At 45.2% G+C, this 17159-nt stretch overlaps 1 non-coding gene across 1 annotated transcript; it reads left to right on the forward strand.

Moving 5' to 3' along the window:
- Positions 1 to 8656: 8656 nt before the first annotated feature.
- On the forward strand, positions 8657 to 8728 carry trnag-ucc (transfer RNA glycine (anticodon UCC)). Its single transcript has one exon. It is a non-coding gene; the product is annotated as a tRNA-Gly (tRNA).
- Positions 8729 to 17159: the final 8431 nt, after the last annotated feature.

The following is a 17159-nucleotide window of genomic DNA, read 5'->3' on the forward strand; positions in this document are numbered from 1 at the left end:
ATTTTGTAAAAGTTTAACCTGGATTGTACCCTTGTAATGTTGTTTTTGAAATGGTTTTGAATGTGATTGAAGATTTTTATGAATAAAGTATATTTTTACAAAAAAAAAAAAAAAAAAGAAACCAGCTCCTAAGAAGGGAGCCAAGAAAGCCTTAAAGAAACCGGTAGCAAAGGGCGGCAAGAAGCGGCGAAAGTCGAGGAAGGAGAGTTACTCCATCTACATCTACAAAGTGATGAAGCAGGTTCACCCCGACACCGGCATCTCCTCCAAGGCCATGAGCATCATGAACTCGTTCGTGAGCGATATTTTCGAGCGCATCGCGGGTGAGGCTTCCCGCCTGGCCCATTACAACAAGCGCAGCACCATCAGCTCCCGGGAGATCCAGACCGCCGTGCGCCTGCTGCTGCCCGGGGAACTGGCCAAGCACGCCGTGTCGGAAGGGACAAAGGCGGTGACCAAGTACACCAGCTCCAAGTAAAACCCCACAATGGACTGAAAAACATTCAAAACACAACGGCTCTTTTAAGGGCCAATCACAATCTCTCTGAAAAAGCTATTTCATCTCAATTTTTACTTTGTCATATTTTAAATTTGAACATTTCAAACTATGTTATTTTCATGTTATTTCCCTCATATTCGGGCTAATGTAGATTTATCACTCGCTCAATTCTTAGGTCCTGATAATAATGCCCCATAAATGAATGTCTGCCCGCTCACCCTCTGCGCTTAGTTCTCAGACGCGTTTATATTCGGCCCCTTTCCCTGGCTTTGGAGAGAGAATAAAACGCAAATGCGTCAGTTTCCAGTTCTGGTCAAGTTTGGTCTCAATAATCGATCAGTTCATTTCCTATCAGCCCCGGTTGTGTCGGAACCTTCAGTCTCAACGTTGGCAAATTTACACCAGACATGTTCGCTTTAGACTCACGAATATCTCCAATATACCGTCCGTTTGTAGAACGATGTCAATGAGACTTTGCCGGCTGGTTAAAGGGTTTCATAAAAGATGGAAATTAACCCCGAATAGATCCCGTTTTACAAAAGCGAATCTGGAATTTGGGATAAAATGTGAAATAGTCCCATCAGGGACGGGTAATTTTAAAACTTTGTCGTCAGACCGAGTTCACTTTCTACATAAGACTTTCTACATGAAACGTATTTCTTGTTTTATAAATCTATCGGCCGCCTTTTCGATGTCGAAAAGCGTAAATTTCGAGCTGTTATTTTCGGCTGGTTTTCAGGTTCAGATAAACCCAGACTGAAAATCAGAAACAGACAAATACAGATCAACCGTAGAATAGAGAAAGGGAGAGCGAGATTAAGTAAATCTAACATTCGTATATTAAATACTGAATTACCTGTTTCCAATTAACACTATGTTCTGTCCGTTTTTTACAAATTTGGCGGGCTTTGAAAATTTGAAAAAAAAATTTGTTGAAATTTGGCGCCGGTATTTTCCGCCCTCACTCCGTGGAGTCTCCGGATTGGTGAGTTCAGTAGATATCTGGTTGGTGATATGAACAAAAACACAGCACAAAGTGACCAATCAGCAATGCCCACAGCACCATTCCTCCCGAAGATATAAGAGATGCGAATGTGAGAGGATTTCCTCATTCTCTGTGAAAGTGTTTGTGAGATTGTGGAAATGTCTGGACTGACCGATCCTTTGTCCCCTTCACTGTCAGGGCTGACGGCCTGAAGGTGCTGGGGATATGGTTCGGAGGGACCGGGGCATGCGTTAGAAACTGGAAGGAGCGAGTGGCTATGGTGAAAAGGAAACTGGGCATGTGGGAGCGACGCTCCCTCTCCATTGCGGGTAAGAACCTGGTCATCAGGTGTGAGGTACTCTCGCTGTTGCTGTACGTGGCGCAGGTCTGGCCCATTCCACACTCCTGCGCGATGGCGATCACTCGAGCCATCTTCCGCTTTATCTGGAGGTCGAAAATGGATCGTGTCCGCAGGGACGCGATGTACAAGCCTCTAGATAAAGGGGGAAAAAACGTGCCCAACATCGCCCTCATACTGATGGCCACCTTTGTGTGTGGCTGCATCAAGCGGTGCGTAGACCCTCAGTACGCAAACACCAAGTGTCACTACGTGCTGAGGTTCTACCTGTCCCCGGTGTTGCGAAGGATGGGTCTGGCCACGCTGCCGCGGAACGCTCCAAGTAGTTGGACCGTGCCGTACCACCTGTCCCTGGTGGAAAAATTTATGCAGAAAAACACCTTTGACCACAAGTCCATCAGGCAGTGGTCAGCACGTAACGTCCTAGAGGCCCTGAGGGATAAGGAGAGGGTGGAACCTGTGGGATGGTTCCCCGAGCAGACTGTCAAAGTCATTTGGCAGAATGCCTCATCGCCAGAACTTTCCAACAAGCACCAAGACGTAGCTTGGCTGGTGGTGAGAAAGGCCCTCCCCGTCAGATCCTTCCTACACGCCAGGAGGCTCACCCCCTCTGCACGTTGCCCTCGAGGTGGCTGTGGTGGGGAAGAGACCGTTGTTCACCTCCTTGTGGATTGTGCCTTTGCAAAGAAAGTCTGGAGAGAGATGCAGTGGTTGCTGTCGAGGTTCATCCCGAGCAGTTCTGTGACACAGGACTCTGTGCTCTACGGGCTGTTCCCAGGGACACACACCGAGACAAACATCAACTGCAGCTGGAGGATCATCAACTCGGTGAAAGACGCGCTTTGGTCTGCCCGAAACTTGTTGGTCTTCCAGCACAAAGAGTTGTCCCCGACCGATTGTTGCGGACTGGCACAATCCAAAGTCCAGGACTACGTGCTGAGGGACGCACTAAAGCTTGGGGCAGCTGCCGCAAAGGCGCAATGGGGAAGGGTCGCTGTCTAAGACCTTTCTACCACAGCGCACCGAGAGACTGGGAACTGTTTGGAGCCCCTCGGGCTGTACAGATCAAAATGAAAGGCTGTAAATGATTGTAATATTGTTTGTACTGATGCACCTGGTGATACATTTTGTAAAAGTTTAACCTGGATTGTACCCTTGTAATGTTGTTTTTGAAATGGTTTGGAATGTGATTGAAGATATTTTATGAATAAAGTATATTTTTACAAAAAAAAAAAAAAAAATCTGGACGCACTAAAGCTTGGGGCAGCTGCTTCAAAGGCGCAATGGGGAAGGGTCGCTGTCTAAGACCTTTCTACCACAGCGCACCGAGAGACTGGGAACTGTTTAGAGCCCCTCGGGCTGTACAGATCAAAATGAAAGGCTGTAAATGATTGTAATATTGTTTGTACTGATGCACCTGGTGATACATTTTGTAAAAGTTTAACCTGGATTGTACCCTTGTAATGTTGTTTTTGAAATGGTTTTGAATGTGATTGAAGATATTTTATGAATAAAGTATATTTTTACAAAAAAAAAGTCTGGAAGAGGAAAGACCGGCGGTAAAGCTCGCTCCAAGGCCAAGTCTCGCTCCTCCCGGGCTGGACTGCAGTTCCCGGTGGGCCGTGTTCACAGGCACCTGAGAAAGGGCAACTATGCTGAGCGTGTGGGTGCCGGAGCCCCGGTCTATCTGGCTGCTGTGCTCGAGTATCTGACGGCTGAAATCCTCGAGCTGGCCGGTAACGCGGCCCGGGACAACAAGAAGACCCGCATCATCCCCAGACACCTGCAGCTGGCCGTCCGCAACGACGAGGAGCTCAACAAGCTGCTGGGAGGGGTGACCATCGCTCAGGGCGGGGTGCTGCCTGATATCCAGGCCGTGCTGCTGCCCAAGAAAACCAGCGCCGCTGCGGCCTCGAAGACCAAGTGAAGCGGCCATTCTTTAATCTAATAACCCAAAGGCTCTTTTCAGAGCCACTCACAGAGTCTGTGAAAGGGCCGCTCACTGTGTGAACTCATTTCATTTTGGTTCTGAAGAAGCGTCATGCCCATTCGGAACGGTAACTCTGTCCCCACACAGATGCTGCCAGACCTGCTGAGTTTTTCCAGCATTTTGGTTAAAAATACTAGCTTCGCTTCACAAGACAGCCCGACATACCTTACAACCCGTTTTCAATTCGGATTCCTTACCTGATCTGTTTATAACAGGCGGGTAGAAAGCTATTGATGGGCGAAATCACCGTGAATGCCGACAGTTCCGGGTCTCTCACATAAACATCATGAACTGTATGGGTTTTATTCAGGTCACGGTTCAATAGATATTGAAGAGACAATGGGCGGGGGGAGTCATTTTTCCACTAAATTGGGAGTGGGAGAGTGGGGTCTGGGTAGTTGTCAAGTGCCTGCTCTGGGTTTCTCACCCAGACAGGCAAAGGGGTCTGTAGGCCTGCCTGGAAATGCACCGCTCCACTCCCTATTTAAAACATCAACAACCTTAACATATGAACTAATAACCGAAAGAGGACGAAATAATGCTAAAGCTGTTAGATTCATCTTTAGATTTCTCTGACCCGTGCCCAGATCAGTGCTCTTAATGTGACGTTTTGGGTGGCTCTGATAAGAGTCTTTGTTGTGTGTTTGGTAGAAAGGGTCGAGTTGTTTAGCCGCCGAATCCATAGAGAGTGCGGCCCTGGCGTTTCAGAGCGTACACCACATCCATGGCAGTGACCGTCTTGCGCTTGGCGTGTTCAGTGTAGGTGACCGCATCCCTGATCACATTCTCCAGGAAAACCTTCAGCACCCCGCGAGTCTCCTCATAGATCAAACCCGAGATCCGCTTGACACCGCCACGGCGAGCCAGGCGGCGGATTGCTGGTTTGGTGATGCCCTGGATATTATCACGAAGCACTTTGCGGTGCCGCTTTGCTCCGCCTTTACCCAGTCCTTTGCCTCCTTTCCCTCTGTCAGACATGATGAACCTTCACTCAGATCGCTGCAGAATATGAGAGACGAGCTGCTTCACGTTCCTCTTTTAAATAGCCCGCCCCGACCTGACTGAGAACGGGACAGAGAGTGAGAGGCGGGGCGGGGAGGAGACTGAGTGACAGACAGAACAGACTCTGTGATCATCCAAAACAAAATAAAAACAGAATTACCTGGAAAAACTCAGCAAGTCTGGCAGCATCGGCGGAGAAGAGATCAGTCAACGTTTCGAGCCCTCATGGCCCTTCAGCAGAACTGAAGCATAGTTTCAACAAGGGAGAAATATAAATTGGTTTAAGGTGGGTGGGGGGGAAGAGACACATTGAGGGTGTGGTGTGAGCAGATAATCAAAAGATGTCAGAGACAAAAGGGTCAAAGAGGTGTTGAAGGTGGTGGTCTTTGTCTGAGAAAAGTGCTAATTAAGAATGCAAGACAGGATATTCAAAGTACAGCTCTAGTGGGGGTGGGGTGGAAAGACTAAAGGTTTTAGTTTTAGATTTAAAAATAATGGAAATAGGTGGGGAAAGAAGAATCTATATAAATTATTGAAAAAAAAGGCGGGTGGGGGGGGGAAGGAAACGGGGTGGGGATGGGGGGAGGGGGGGTTTAAGATCTAAAGTTGTTGAATTCAATATTCAGCCCAGAAGGCTGTAAAGTGCTTAGTCGGAAGATGAGGTGCTGTTCCTCCAGTTTGCGTTGGGCTTCACTGGAACAATGCAGCAAGCCAAGGACAGACATGTGGGCAAGAGAACAGGGTGGAGTGTTAAAATGGCAAGCGACAGGGAGGTTTGGGTCTTTCTTGCGGACAGACCGCAGGTGTTCCGCAAAACGGTCGCCCAGTTTGCGTTTGGTCTCTCCAATGTAGAGGAGACCGCATTGGGAGCAACGAATGCAGTAGACTAAGTTAGGGGAAATGCAAGTGAAATGCTGCTTCACTTGAAAGGAGTGTTTGGGCCCTTGGACGGTGAGGAGAGAGGAAGTGAAGGGGCAGGTGTTGCATCTTCTGCGTGGGCATGGGGAGGTGCCATAAGTGGGGGTTGAGGAGTAGGGGGTGATGGAGGAGTGGACCAGGGTGTCCCAGAGGGAACGATCCCTACGGAATGCCGTCAAGGGGGGTGAAGGGAAGATGTGTTTGGTGGTGGCATCATGCTGGAGTTGGCGGAAATGGCGGAGGGTGATCCTTTGAATGCGGAGGCTGGTGGGGTGATAAGTGAGGACAAGGGGGACCCTATCATGTTTCTGGGAAGGAGGAGAAGGCGTGAGGGAGGATGCGCGGGATATGGGCCGGACACGGTTGAGGGCCCTGTCAACGACCGTGGATGGAAAACCTCGGTTAAGGAAGAAGGAGGACATGTCAGAGGAGCTGTTTTTGAAGGTAGCGTCATCAGAACAGATGCGACGGAGGCGAAGGAACTGAGAGAATGGGATGGAGTCTTTACAGGAAGCGGGGTGTGAGGATTCTCTCAGTTCCTTCGCCTCCGTCGCATCTGTTCTGATGACGCTACCTTCAAAAACAGCTCCTCTGACATGTCCTCCTTCTTCCTTAACCGAGGTTTTCCATCCACGGTCGTTGACAGGGCCCTCAACCGTGTCCGGCCCATATCCCGCGCATCCTCCCTCACGCCTTCTCCTCCTTCCCAGAAACATGATAGGGTCCCCCTTGTCCTCACTTATCACCCCACCAGCCTCCGCATTCAAAGGATCACCCTCCGCCATTTCCGCCAACTCCAGCATGATGCCACCACCAAACACATCTTCCCTTCACCCCCCTTGACGGCATTCCGTAGGGATCGTTCCCTCCGGGACACCCTGGTCCACTCCTCCATCACCCCCTACTCCTCAACCCCCACTTATGGCACCTCCCCATGCCCACGCAGAAGATGCAACACCTGCCCCTTCACTTCCTCTCTCCTCACCATCCAAGGGCCCAAACACTCCTTTCAAGTGAAGCAGCATTTCACTTGCATTTCCCCTAACTTAGTCTACTGCATTCGTTGCTCCCAATGCGGTCTCCTCTACACTGGAGAGACCAAACGCAAACTGGGCGACCGTTTTGCGGAACACCTGCGGTCTGTCCGCAAGAAAGACCCAAACCTCCCTGTCGCTTGCCATTTTAACACTCCACCCTGTTCTCTTGCTCACATGTCTGTCCTTGGCTTGCTGCATTGTTCCAGTGAAGCCCAACGCAAACTGGAGGAACAGCACCTCATCTTCCGACTAGGCACTTTACAGCCTTCTGGGCTGAATATTGAATTCAACAACTTTAGATCTTAAACCCCCCTCCCCCCATCCCCACCCCGTTTCTTTTCCCCCCCCACCCGCCTTTTTTTTCAATAATTTATATAGATTCTTCTTTCCCCACCTATTTCCATTATTTTTAAATCTAAAACTAAAACCTTTAGTCTTTCCACCCCACCCCCACTAGAGCTGTACTTTGAATATCCTGTCTTGCATTCTTAATTAGCACTTTTCTCAGACAAAGACCACCACCTTCAACACCTCTTTGACCCTTTTGTCTCTGACATCTTTTGATTATCTGCTCACACCACACCCTCAATGTGTCTCTTCCCCCCCACCCACCTTAAACCAATTTATATTTCTCCCTTGTTGAAACTATGCTTCAGTTCTGCTGAAGGGCCATGAGGGCTCGAAACATTGACTGATCTCTTCTCCGCCGATGCTGCCAGACTTGCTGAGTTTTTCCAGGTAATTCTGTTTTTATTTTGTTTTGGATTTCCAGCATCCGCAGTAGCTTTTAGCTTTTTGTTTTTATTTGTGATCATCCAGCTCCGCCTCCTGCCTGTTCGAACTGATTTGTTTCCGAATTCTGGGCACCATTAGTGAACAGGGCGCTCGAAACAAATCTTACTCAATGGAACATCTTGTTTATCTATAGTTAGAAACCCGCATCTTTTAAATCCAGACCTGTCAGCAATATCTCGCCTCATTCTAGTCGCTTCTACAACCAGACAAACAGTCTGCTTCATTTCTAGGACATCTTCTATTCCATTAACACACAACTCCCCTCCCAGAAGCATTGAGACTTTTACTAACCCCTCTTCCAGCTGAATTGGAGAATATAATGTGTTTGGGTTTGAGTTGTGACGCGGGGTTTGGCCAAGGTTGAGTTGGAGAGATTTGTAATCTACAAGGCAGTCAAGAGGTGTGAGGATCAGGCAGAGAAGGAGAACGAAGGTCACAAACACATCAGCCTCTAAACCAGTTAGTCTGCAGGTGTAAAAAATGAATGGGACTAAGAACAAGATAAAATCGGATCACGGGCCTGTAATTTAGTTTATTGAGCGGGAATTCGAAAAGTTTTGCAAAGATTGAACCGGTCAGTGAAAGTGTCTGTCTAAGAACTGGAAATGAATACCGGCTGAAATTTTAACGGTTGGTATTGAATTAGTGACAGCAAATCAATTATTTCAAGGGAAGTGTTGGTGTAGTTATTTCAGAGAGAACTTCCTCATCCCTTCCAGGATAAGTTGCATTTTTTTATTGTTCGGAACTTTGTGGATATCTACATGGAGCCGTTGTAGTTGGTCACTATCTTTGTCTGTTTCACGGCCCGTTCCCCGGGCAGCAACAGACCTTTTCCTGTCTCGATGTGTCCACAGAAACAGCAGGAGCCAATTTATTGTGGACTGGTGCCCTCTGCTGGCTGCACATGAGACGTGCAAAGAGGTAACTTCTTTGGGGACATTTTCAATGTGTGAAACAACATAAACATGGTGAGAATTATTGCAAAACAGTTTATCAGTCAGACACAAGATGCCAAAGATATAGTGTGTTTCGCGGTACTATAAATGCTGACTGTAATTTGAAGAAGTGTGCGTTGGTGGTATAGTGGTGAGCATAGCTGCCTTCCAAGCAGTTGACCCGGGTTCGATTCCCGGCCATCGCAGTAGTGATTTATTTTCAGCCTTACCCGTGGTCAGACCACAATTCTCTACACTGGTTAAAATACGCGTTGGGATTCTTACGGTCCCACGCTCTGTAAGATTGGTCTTATCGGCAACTTTGTAAATAGGATCCGAGCCATTTGCTCACTGTGCAAGCTTGATGCTGAAATCGGGCTCGTCAAAGGCATCCTGCAGGGTAATGGCTACCCTGATCAGATCATTTCGCGCTGTGTATCACACAAGCTCATGACCGGGCCTCAGACAGTCACTTTCCAACCTGAAGTATATTCTTTATCAGTATAAATTGTTGTCTTCCCCTTATATTGGTTTTCTTGCGAGTGTCCTGTTGAATGCAGAAGGAAAAGCTTTGACATTTCTCTTTTATCAGCCACACTCAATAACATTGGCGCTAATGTTCAATTTGTAAACCTGTTTCAGCTCTGCCAGTTTGGCTCAATCTACGGTCCATTTTCTTTTTGATCTTGGAAAAACTCAGCAGGTCTGACAGCATCTGCGGAGGGGAATACAGTTGACGTTTCGAGTCCGTATGACTCTTCATCAGATCGCTCTGTATTCCCCTCCGCAGATGCTGTCAGACCTGCTGAGTTTATCCAGGTATTTTTATTTTTGTCTAGATTTCCAGCATCTTCAGTATTTTGTTTTTTTTCTTTTTGGTGTTTGTTGGTTGGTGAAATAAGCTGCTCTCTGATTGGTTACAAAAGCCACCCAATGAGATTCCGAACACTGACCTGTCAGAAGATAGTGGAAGGGTGAGTGCGAGAGGAATTCTTCATTCGTGGTGTAAGTGTGTGTAAGATTGTAGAAAGACCGGCGGTAGAGCCCAGGACAAAGCCAAAGCCAAGTCTCGCTCCTCCCGGGCTGGACTGCAGTTCCCCGCGGGCCGTGTTCACAGGCTCCTGAGAAAGAGCAGCTATGCTGAGCGTGTGGCTGCTGGAGCGCTCCGCTCTTCCGATTGTAACATTCCCGGCCGCTTTCAGGGGACAGGATCAGAAATCAGCCGTTTCTCTCTGTCCCGATGAAGCCTGTGTGAAGGAGTCGGTTGGTAACCTATGTTATTGCGTTTCCAGTGAGCTGAGATTGGCTCTGTTTTAAATCGCTGCTTTGTTATCACCAGTTCCAGATAAGAGATTGACAAATTTACCCTGTTCCTAAAATAGCGCCAGGATTCTGTGACGCAGAATGCAATATTACAGCTCCTAAAGTGTGAGATTAAAATTGTTGCCTGGAAATTAAGGCGTTTGGCTCTTTTCTTCCCCTCAAATTGGCGGGCTTTTCGAGTTTGAAAATATAAGCCAATCGGCACTTCCAATTCCTGTTACCTGGCTCTCCGATTGGTTGAAGATTTGGATTGAGAATGGACTGACCAATCAGAGCTAGAGCCTGTCTAAAGCCTCTCAAACCATTCACAATGATTATTTATAGAGGTTAAACTGATGGAATCTGTATCTTCCACCCCACCTGTACTTGAGTACTAAAATATACTTTTTTTTTCCAACAGACAAATAATTGACGGAACCAGAATAAATGTGGTGTTTCCTCCAGCCAAGTTAGAATGAAGATTCCCGCCAGTTCCTCCCACACAGTCCGTACATTATCACTGACAGAGCGCAGAGACAGACAGGACATCAATTTCACAGTCTCAGACAGCAGAAATAGTTCCAGAGTCACACTTTCCATCCATCAATCAAACAGTGCAGGAGAGATGGACGTTGTTCCAATGTTACCTCGACTCAGTACCACAGGCGGGTAGTCCAAATTCTCACCCATGATCCAATTTGCACCAGGCCAATCCCATAATATTACAGCCTCAACTACAAACTAAATGTCAAATAAAACTGATGCATGTTTCCAGTTTCAAGTTTCCAGTCTTAACCTTAATAATGTACATTGAGATTCATGTTAAGCACTGGTCCAATATTTACACCCATCATTTGTTTATAAATTGCAGTATTAATTTCCACATTGTGTCCTGACACATACATTAGATGCAAATCCAAATCTCAATTACATTATCAGTTTGAGATATTCTGAAAGCGAGTATAACCTGAGATACAAACTCAGACTTTAGTTAAAACTCACCCTGATTAAGAAACTGAGATATAATATTAATTTGATGAGTATGAATTGAGCTATAAACTCCATGCTAATTCTAAATCCTCACACAGTGTCAAATTAAAGATACTTTACCAATTCAGGACTGAGCCCCATTTTGCATTTGTGTGGAAATTCTGACTCAGAATCAGACTGAATGCCACATATCAAATCGTTTCGTACAAGCTGGAGTTACACTTGCGGACCAATCCAGGATCAGATTGAAGGATACATTATCTTTCACAACTGTGTTCACAGTGACAGAGATTTAATACTCAGCCAAAGCTGACACACACATTGTTTGCTTTAAACCTACAATATCAGTGGCCTGTTGTTCTGCTGGAAATGTATGTGGAATGAATCCAAACTTATAATTAGTCAAAGAGACTGAAGGTTATATAATGAATCCCACACTCACACAGAAGCAGAGAATAATTCTCAAGCACATTTTCAGTGCCAGATGCTGAAAGATACAGGCTGTTCACTGCACTCGCTCACAATAGCTGAATCTGAGTGAAACTAAAGAAATATAACACACCAATTGTACCACTGAGAGATTTAGAAAGAGTCCAAGAATCATATAGAGTAACAGATGCTGATGGATACAAATGGAAGACCACACACTAACACACACACTGTAAATTCTACTTTCACATACAATGCCAATGATTGGAAAACTCCAATTGAATCTCACAATGTTTTATAATACCAAAGATTGACAGATGTAAAATTAATCCCACTGACAAATACAGAATGATTCTCATGCACACAAACAAAACCAAGTGATGAAAGAAACATATGATTCCCACACTTATTTTACAATATCACAGATACAGAGTGCCATTGACAGATGTGTATTGAATACTACGCTCACACACGTTACGAGGGTCTGACATGTATGTAATAGATACAGAATGGATACTACACTCAAAATCCTGACTTGGAAATATATCACTGTAACTTCACTGTCACTGGGTCAAAATCCTGGAACTCCCTTCCGAATAGTACTGGGGATGTGCCTACACCACATGCACTGCAGAGGTTGAAGAAGGTAGCTCACCACCACCTTCTCAAGGGCAACTGAGGATGGACAATAACTGCTGGCCCAGCCAGCGAAGCTAACACCCCATGAATGAATAAAAAAAGGGCACCAAAGACTTCAAATTCAGAATGATTTCCACGTTCACATACAGTAGCACTGATGGATAGGATTAAACACACACACTCACACACACACACCATTAAGAGATTCAGAATGAGTCCCAAACTCATTTGCATTACCAGAAATTGATTGAGAACAAAACCCTTGCACACCTACAGTTCTACTTTAAAAAGTGTCCCAACGCTCATACAGTACCAGATAATGCAATGTGCCTTCTGAATATGACACAGGTATATTGTACCAGAGAATGACAGACACAGAATGACTGCAGCACTCACTTTCAGTAGCAGAAGTTGACTGATAGAGCAAAATTCTTCCACACATACAGTTCCACTGACAGTTTCACAATGTAACCCACGTCTCTCAGTATCAGAAAATGAAAGATAGGAATGGAACATAACACAAATGTAATGTACAAGAGAGCGACTGTTACAGAATAAATCCAAACACACTGGCAGTTACGCTGACAACGTCTCCACACTCTCATACAGTAACCAAGACTGACAGCTTCAGAATGTCTCTCAGTTTCACACAGTACCAGTGAGTGACATAGATAATAAATCCCACGTTCACAAAATGGGCCAAAAAAGGGCAGTGAAGAATGTATCTCACTCTCAAATACAAAACAACAATCTGACGGTTTCAGCACAACATTATAACTTCTGCTTGTTATAACAAAATATTATGAAATGTCATCTCCACCGTTAGTAATTCCAAATACCTCCCTTCGCCGTCCAATAAAATGTGAACGCTTCTTGTCTGTTCTGTCGCTCTCTGAGTGTTCTGACATCTACTGGCCAGAGCTGAGAAGTGCAACAGAGCTGAACTTTTTTATTAATTCAATGGATATGAGATTCGCTGGCTCGGCCAGCATTTATTGTCCATTCCAAAGTGACCTTGAGAAGGTGGTGGTGAGCTGCCTTCTTGGACCGCTGCAGTCCCTGTGGTGTAGGTAAACCCACAATGCTGTGAGGGAGGGAGTTCCAGGATTTTGATACAATGACATTAACTGTGTGTGTTGCAGAAACAGCTCAATATGAGGAATTAGTGATGGGATGTGATAGGGTGGACATAGAGGTGTCAACAATCAATTCAAAGATAATTCGATATTACCTTGTTTTCCCACTGAGTCGGTAGAATTTGGAACCGGCTGTCATATTGAGCAGTCAAGACGATTAGCACAGCTGTATTTCAGGGAAAGCAAGATAAGCATAAGAGAGGGAATAGATTTCACGGTAAAAAGGTAATATTACATAAAGTAAACTGGGTTGAAGATGTTAGCAATAATGTACCAATGTGTCCAAATGGCCCAATGAAGCTTATTCTTGGTAGAATGAATACCGATTTTCAAAGTGCCTCAGATACTCATAGATACATAATGAGTCCCACACTCACATAGTGTACCAGAGACAGAGCAATGCAGAGTGAATCCTACACTCACACACATCCCCAGAGACTGACCAATACATAATGAATCCCGCACTCACATAGTTTTCCAGAGAGAACAATGCAGAGTAAATCCTACACTCACACACATCCCCAGAGACTGACCAATATATAATGAATCCCGCACTCACATAGTGTACCAGAGACAGAGCAATGCAGAGTGAATCACACATCCCCAGAGGCTGACAAATACATCATGAATCAGACACTCAAATCCTTTACCAGGGACAGAGCGATACAGAATGAATCCGGCACTTATACACATGGAATCTTAGAATAGTTACACCACAGAGAAAGCCCATTCGGCCCTTCGTGTCTCTGGTGGTTCTCTGCCAGGGAAACTCAACTGGTCCTGATCCCCAGCCCTATCACCATAATGTGGCAACTCTTTTCTCTTCAGGTTTGTGTCCAATTCGCCTTTGACAACTCCGAGTTTACCATGTCTCTTCTACACTCTCAAGCAGTGAATTGCAGATCCTAATGACTCACTGTGTAAAAATAGTTTTCCTCATGTCACCATTGGTTGTTTTGCCAAACACTTTAAATCTGTGCCTTCTGCCAACAGGAACAGTTTCTCGCTATCTACTCTGCCTTGGACACCTTGTAACCACAGCTCCCCCAATCTACCCATGTAACTAAAGCCCTTCATCCTCACAACCATTATTATAAAGCTTTTCTGCACAGTCTCTAAAACCTTCCCAAATTTCCAAAAGGTTGGTGCCAGGAACTGAATTGATAATAGTGTCTGTGTCGGATCTGGATGTCATTCTTAAGGAAGGATGTGAAGGCATTGGAGACAGTACAGAGGAGATTCACAACAATGATTCCAAGATAAATGACTTGGATATAAATGTAGGGGGAATGATCAAGAAGTTTGCAGACAATACAAAAATTAACTGAGCAGTCGATAGCGAGGAGGATTTCTGTAGACTGCAGGAAGATATCAATGAACTGATCAGGTGGGCAGAAAAATGGCAAATGGAATTCAACCCAGAGAAGTGTGAAGTGATGTATTTTTTTTATTCATTCATGGGATGTGGGCGTCACTGGCTAGGCTAACATTTATTGCCCATCCCTAATTGCCATTGTTCAGAGGGCATTTAACAATCAACCACATTGCTGTGGGTCTGGAGTCTCATGTAAGGTCACAATACATGGGAGGATACTGAGAGGTGTAGAGGAAGTGAGGGAGCTTGAAGTGAGTGTCCACAGATCCCTGAAGGTAGCAGGACAGGTTCATAAGGTGGTTAAGATGGTATATGGAATCCTTTCACTTATTAGCTGAGGCACAGAATATGAAAGCAGGGAGGTTATGCTGAAACTACGTAAAACATTAGTTAGGCCACAACTTGAGTAGTGTGCAGTTCTGGTCAACTCATTGTGGAAAGGATCCAATTGTAGTAGAGAGAGTCCAGAGATTTATGCGGGTGTTGCCAGGACTGGAAAATCGCAGCTATGAGGAAAGATTGGATGGGTTGGGGTTGTTCTCCTTGGAACACAGGAAGCAAAGGAAAGATTTGATTGAGATGCACAAAATTGTGAGGGGCCTGGATAGAGTGGATGGGAAGGGCCTATTTACTTTAGCAGAGATGTCAGTGACTAGGCGGCAAAAGCTTAAAGTGATTGGAAAGAATCGAGAGGAGACGAAGAAAATGCTTTTCACCCAGGAGGCTGTGGGGCTCTGGAACTCACTGCCTGAAAGGGTAGAAGAGGCAGAAACCCTCAGCTCATTTAAAAGGTGTCTGGATCTGCACCTGAAGTGCTGTAACCTGCAGGGCTTCGGACTAAATGCTGGAAAGTGGGGTTAGGCTGCGTAGCTTATTTTTTGGCTGGTGTAGATACGATGGGCCAAAAGGCCTCTTTCTGTGCCATAATGTTTCTATAATTCTATAAAGAATTGTAGCTATGGGGATACATGGGAGAGGTTGGGATTGTTTTCCCTGGAGAAAAGGCGGCTGGAAGGAGACTTGATAGATGTATTCAAGATCCTGAGGCGTATGGACAGGGTAAATAATGATAAATTGTTCCCACTCAATAGAACACTAAGAACTAGAAGGCACAGACTCAAAATAATTGGCAAAAGGATTAAATGTGATGTGAGATAGACTCATAATGTTTAATTTAAAATTTAATTTTTTTATCACCTAGAGGGTGGTTGGAGTCTGGAACGAACGTCCTCAAAGGTTGGTGGAGGCAGATTTGCTTGAGATATTCAAAAGGGAATTCAATTGCTACCTGAAAGGAAAGAACGTGCAAGGTTACGGGGACAAGGGAGGAGAGTGGGACTGGGTTGAAAGCTCTTTCAGAGAGCCAGTGCAGACTTGATAGGCTGAATGGCCTCCTTCAATACTGTGGAGAGAGACTGCAGAATGTTGCAGTACAGAGGGATCAAGATCTCCTTGTACATGAATCACAAGAAATTAATGTGCAGCTGCAGGAAGTAAATAGGAAGGCAAATGGAATGTTGGCCTTTATTCCCGTGGGGGGGAGTCTGAAAGTAGGAAAGTCTTGCTACAGCTACACAGCATTGGTGAGACTACACTGAGAGTACTGTGTTATGTTGGAGTCTCCTTATTTAAAGAGGGATATAACTGCATAGGGGGCACTTCAGAGAAATTTGATTAGACTGACTCCTGAGATGAAGGAGTTGTCTCATGAGGAATGTTTAAGCAGTTTGGGCTGATCTGCATAGGAGATTTGAAGAATGAGAGGTGATCTCATTGAAACAAATAAGATTCTGAGGGTGTTTGACAGGGTAGATGTTGAGAGGGATGTTTCCATTTGTGGGGAAAATAGAACCAGAGGGCACAGTTTAAAAATAAACATCTCCCATTTAAGACAAAAATGGGAAGGAATTTCTTCTCTCAGAGCGTCCTTAATCTTTGTAATTCTCCACCTCAGAGAGCAGTGCATATATTCATGCTGAGTTAGACAGATTTTTCATCGGCAGGAGAGTCAAGGGTTATAGGGCAGGTGGGAGAGTGGGTTTGAGGCCACATTCAGATCAGCCATGGTCTTATTGAATGGTGAAGCTGGCCCGATGGGCTGAATGGCCTCCTCTTGCTTCTCTTTCTTATATTTTAATTTGTCAGTGTGGGATTGACCCTCTGTCTGTTAGTCTCTTTTGCTGTATTTCAGCGTGAAATTATCTCAGCCTTATCTGCATGTGAGTGTGGAATTGATTCTCTGTCCATCACTTACTGAATGTGAGTGTGTAATTTACATCTCTTTCAGTCTCTGTTACGGTTATGAGAGTGGAACTAACTCTCGAGCAGTCTATGATACAGTATTTGAGTGCGGAATTCACTCTTTGTCAGCCTCTAGCTGTCTGAGAATATGGAATAAACTCGTGTCAGTCTCTGTTACTATATGTGAGCGTGGAATTATCTCTATCGCTCAGTCTTGGTTGCTGTGAGTGTGGAATTCTTTTTTCCAGTCTTTGTTCTGACATCTGAGAGTGGAGTTAAGACCTCTCAATTTCCATTAATATTTCAGTGTGGAATTAACTTACAACAACAGAGGCTGAGAGAAATTAAGAGAGTTAGTTCCACACTCTCATATTTGTCTGTCTGTGTTACTTTGTGTGAGTGAGGAATAAACAAACAATTTGTCAGGCTCTGTTACTGAGTGTGTGGAATTAACTCTCTATCAGCCAGTCTCTGTTATTGTGCCTGAGAATGTAGTTGAGGCAGGTTCAATTAAGGAATTCAAGA

Source organism: Cetorhinus maximus, chromosome 31 (genome assembly GCF_964194155.1).
Source record: "Cetorhinus maximus chromosome 31, sCetMax3.hap1.1, whole genome shotgun sequence".
In the NCBI taxonomy this organism is placed as follows: Eukaryota; Metazoa; Chordata; class Chondrichthyes; order Lamniformes; family Cetorhinidae; genus Cetorhinus; species Cetorhinus maximus.